Source organism: Biomphalaria glabrata, chromosome 6, assembly GCF_947242115.1.
Source record: "Biomphalaria glabrata chromosome 6, xgBioGlab47.1, whole genome shotgun sequence".
NCBI lineage: Eukaryota > Metazoa > Mollusca > Gastropoda > Planorbidae > Biomphalaria > Biomphalaria glabrata.
The window spans coordinates 7,848,398-7,853,714 of NC_074716.1; the positions used below are offsets into that span (position 1 = coordinate 7,848,398).

The following is a 5,317-nucleotide window of genomic DNA, read 5'->3' on the forward strand; positions in this document are numbered from 1 at the left end:
ATGTTTACTTTTTGCAATTGCTTTGACCTAGATTGTAGTGCTTGTTTTATTTGTGGACACAGTGCAGTTGTAGGCTATTTTTAGATTTCCTGGAAACTCGCTTGAATGTGTTCCATCTATATAGACCTATTGGTAAAACATGGGATTAAGTTTCACTGATTGTACACTTAAATGACATTACTCCATTGTAACTTAAACAAATGCAATAATAATAATAATAGTAATAATAATAATTTACTTTTAGAATACAAAAAAACAGGGCCGGATTTAAGGAAAGGCGAATGGGGCTACAGATCCGGGATCTCCACAAAAAGGGGGGCTACAGATCCGGGGTCTCCACAAAAAGGGGCCTCCATTAAAGAGATGTTAAAAGTCTGAAAATGTAGACTGTTTATCAACTTCTACTTTTTTTTTTTTCGACCTTTTTCTCACACATTTTTTACCAACAATACTTTAAATCCTACGATTGATAATAATATTGTTGAAGAAGCTTTTTTTTTTGTCACTTCAAATCCTAAATTTAGGCTGCTGGCCATAAGTTGATCCTGCACCACCTTAAGGGTGTGATTTCCAATACTTCGATTACAACCGAAAAGAAGATATCGAATAGCATTGTTTCATCACGCTCTTGAATGAGATTTTGATCTTTTGCAGAATAGATGTTCATTTACTAGATCTAGATCTAAAAATTAAATTATATGTTACATAGGTTAGGGATGGAAAAAAATAGCCTTTACTTCTTTTAACTACTTTACAAAACAACGCCTTGATCCAACTTTCTAAAAAAATTTCACATTTTCTGTAGTGTTAAAAAGTCTCCATGTCCAGTCTAGATATAGTAGGCTATATATAAGTCTATGTAATGATCTTTAGTTTTCAATGTTTAAAGTTTAAAAATAATGCAAAATCATTTCTCTGATTTTCTTTAGAATGGGCTATTAATCACAGAACTATATATTCACGATAATATATGAAACAAAGCCATTTCCTGTTAATTTCCATTGAGATAATGTTTCAAAAATCCTAATCGAAATAATTGATGTCTGTTGATTTTAATCATCTATGCACATTTAATTAGATTAATTACCTAGATCTTTCTAGATTATGTATCTCAAAATTGCAAAATAATAATTATGAGACGAGAGTAGGCTTACTTATTTTTACTGTGTTCCATTATTAGATCTAGATCTAAAAATTAAATTATATATTTATTATATTCGTCAGTGTTGAAAAAAAAAAAGAACTTTACTTCTTATGATTACTTCACAAAACAACGCCTTTTTTCAACTTTTTTAAAACAATTCACATAGTTTTTTTGTAGTTTTAAAAGAGATCCACTGCATCAGTGGATTAAAGACTTTCTGATAGGGAGAGAACAAACTGTAATAATAAATGGCTCTAAATCAACACCGATAACAGTAAACTCAGGTGTACCTCAAGGAACAGTCTTGGGTCCACTACTATTTTTAATTTACATAAATGATTTACCAAATTGCATTACTTCAGGAACAAAAGTCAGATTATTCGCAGACGATTGCATAATATATAGAACAATAAAAACAACACAAGACACAGATATTTTACAAAGAGAATTAGATGAATTACAGAAATGGGAATCAAATTGGAGCATGTCTTTCCACCCAGAAAAATGTCAGTTGTTAAGAGTAACAAAAAAACTAAAACAAATTAATTCCACTTATCTTATTCATGGCAAACCAGTAACACAGACTAAAAACGCAAAATACCTAGGTGTTATAATAAATGAAAAACTGTCATGGAATCCACATATTGATGAAACTACAAAAAAATCAAACAAAGCATTAGGATTTATTAAAAGAAATTTCTATAAATCAAATAAGAACATAAAACTAAAATGTTATTTAACCTTGGTTAGGCCAATAATAGAATATGCATCCTCTGTTTGGGACCCCTCAACTCAAGAAAACATTAAGAAACTAGAACAGACACAAAATAGAGCAGTGCGATTCATAACAAACGAATATTCACATTTGACTTGAGTAACACCTTTAGTAAAATCGCTAAATTTAGAAAGCCTTCAGGACAGAAGGCTCAAAAGTAAAGTAGCAATAATACATAAAACACTGAACCATAATCTTCAAATACAAAAACAAAATTTAATAAAATACTCTGAAAGACACAAAGATAAAGGCACATTCCTCGTCCCATATGCTAGGACAAATTTGTACAAATACTCCTTCTTCCCTAGTGCTATTAGAGCATGGAATGGGTTGCCTGAGCTAGCCAGGAAAACCAGTGACTTGGCAGAATTTAAGTCATTGGTTAATATGCATGACTAAATGCATGACGCGTAGGACGCAATCATCTTCTTTTTTGAAGTAACGTCTGTATTATATAAGATAAGAAGATAAGATAAGATTCATGTCCAGTCTAGATATAATATATATATATATATATATATATATATATATATATATATATATATATATATATATATATATAAGTCTATGGCCTACACGTGGTTTGTACATAATAAATTAATTATCACCTACACAGTTTGTGTAAACAATTTATTAATCTAATTACTATTGATATTTAATACATTCTAATGGTATGTTTCCTCCCCTTTAAACCCTAAATATAAGTCTGAGGTCGACAAAAATGATAAAACTATTTTAAAATATACGACTGGATTATTTATATCTCGAAGTATTCGTCACAACATTTATTGAATAACATTTGAATAAATAAAGAGAATTTAAATATTTTATTTTAAAAATGTAAAGTACCCCTTTCAGACCTTGCAGATGCTGTAAAGGTCATCTGTTTCTATGACTGCGATCAACGAGGGTGTCATGTGGCCTGCACAAAAACCAACCCCCTTTACTTTCCCCAAGTAGGCCTACTGTCATGTACCATTTGGGTGGACTCAGGGGAGTCAAAAAAAAAACGAAAATTCAAATTGCAGTCTTCAGCGATATTCAAGAACTCAATGTTTGGAAGAGAAGCGCTGTATCGCTCAGCCAACACGCCCCAATATGTATATATAACAAATAACAATTATTAGCAATATTAACAATTAAAAAAAAAAACTTTGTGCGATTGAAATATCTTTATTTAATTGTTTTTGTTTAGCGCAACTTTCGTATGGAATGATGCCTCCAATAAACAGAAGAGAGGGGGGAACTGCCGTGTGGCCACATCTTTCCGACCATAGACAATGGCCAGGCTTTCATCATATGTGGACGGGAGTGTCTCTCCAAAATAGATCTCCACAGCCATATGAAAAAGTGTTCGAGGTGAACCGTAGTCGTTTTACGACTGACGGAGGCCAATGAAATGTAATTTAGATTTATACCCCGAAAAGCTGTTGGCTAAAACAAAACAGGGGAGAGAATCGAAACAAAAGAATAAAGATTGAACCAAAAACAGGGGAGAGAAAAAAAAAAGGTTAATACAAAACAGGGGAGAAAACAAAGTCAAATGAAGAGGTTTTTTTTTTAAAGTGACAAAAAGGACATTTAGGTGTGACGATTATATATTTTGTCCCAGAGGCTGATCTTGTTGCCTTGCAGTATACTATGTGACATTTGTGCAGACCTGTGTCAAGAATATTGAAAAAAAGCCTGCTGTCAGTTCATCAGTTCCGTAAACCTTTTTCCAACCGAATTTCCAATTTTTTACATCATTATTCATAACCACAAATCCAGGTATCCACATCTATTGATATATTTCTCTATCCTCTGTTACTCAATACTTCTCAGTATAATCCTAATTAATTCTTAAGTTGATTAGAATAACAACCCCCGATAAAAAATTGAGTAGATAGCATGCACAACTGACGGCTCCTTGAATCCAGGCAGAAGCTCTGGAAAGAAAGGATGACGCCGAGTCTTTGGCCCAGCACGCGTACGAAAATTCTTGGTTATGTTGACCTAGACGACTTAGGGAGAAATCGTTGTGGTTATCAGACGTCTCTGTGGCTTGATGGCGTGCTACTGACATTGCCCATCTGATCACAACTCCGAAATTGTACAATGCACACATCAGAGAAACAATAATCAAAATTTTCCTCCAGTCCATCATCAGTATATATCTTAGAACCTAAAGAAAACAATATAATATAATAATTTATTAATTAAACGAATGAACGAAATAAGAAAGAGGTGAAATAGAATATATCTATATTAAAAGAACAGCTAATTAAAACCATGATCAAAACCTGAGGAAAGAGAACTCTAAAGTTTAAGATAGTTTGTTTTTTGTTGTTTTTTTTTTAAAGGCGAGACTTTTAATTATTTTATAATTTTTATTTGCGGCCCCCGAAAGGGTAAAAGACGCTATTAGTTTTGTGTGGCTCTGTCCGTCTGTCCATCCGTCCGTCCATCTGTCCGTTCCGTTTAGGTCTAAATCTAGCTAGATCTATATCTAGTGTGGATGACAAATGACAATGGAGATATTAATTTTTATTTTGCGAGGGGACTGTCTGGTCCAAGTAGACATACTCCAAGTCTTTCAAGTCATTTCTAACTAGCGCACTACCTAACTAAAATAGGTCAAGAATTATTTTTTTCGTGTTGCCAATTTATCTAATTTTGTAAGAAGAATAAATCTTTTTTTTTTTTTTTAAGTTTCTCTTTATTATATGTTACATGTTATTAATTTTGAATGTATGGATAAGTTTAATTATTATTATATGCAGATGTTGTGGCTGAGTGGTAAAGCACTTGGAACCAGAAGTCCCGTTTTCGAATCCTGATAAAGTCTCTAGGTAGGCCACTTCGGGGGCCGATTTTCAGTTTGTGTTTCCACACAAACTGTCTTTGTAACCTTGTTTAAAAATTGGACTTAACTTTTTTTTTAAGTTCATGTAGGCTACTAAACAAATAAAAATTAACGAGATCTTTAAACGCTTGAACAGTTATATCCCTTCTTACCATGATAGAGCAAACCATAAACCAGCGTTTGTCAAACTGGTTTGAGAAAAAAAGATGGCCGGGGGTCGGGGATTAATATGACTTCCCTCAAAAAAAAAAAAAAAAAACCTCCTTTACACAACTTATAGAGAATTATTTTTTTCTAAATAACTAATAAATGCTAGATTTAGAAAAAAACAGAATTGACTAGTGAAAATTGGAACCTGCATATCTTAAAATACTTATTAAGTAGGATTACATACTTAACATTTTATAGTAGAATGCATAAACGAGAATGATTCATAACATAAAAAATAAAAATTAAGAAAAAGAAAAAAATCGCTGCGAGCAGGGTTCGAACCTGCGCGGGAAGATCCCATTGGATTTCAAGTCCAACGCCTTAACCACTCGGCCATCACAGC

The 5,317-nt window shown here is 32.7% G+C and overlaps 1 non-coding gene across 1 annotated transcript; it reads right to left on the bottom strand.

Annotated features, from left to right (window-relative positions):
- Positions 1-5,235: 5,235 nt before the first annotated feature.
- On the bottom strand, positions 5,236-5,317 carry Trnas-uga (transfer RNA serine (anticodon UGA)). The gene has a single exon. It is a non-coding gene; the product is annotated as a tRNA-Ser (tRNA).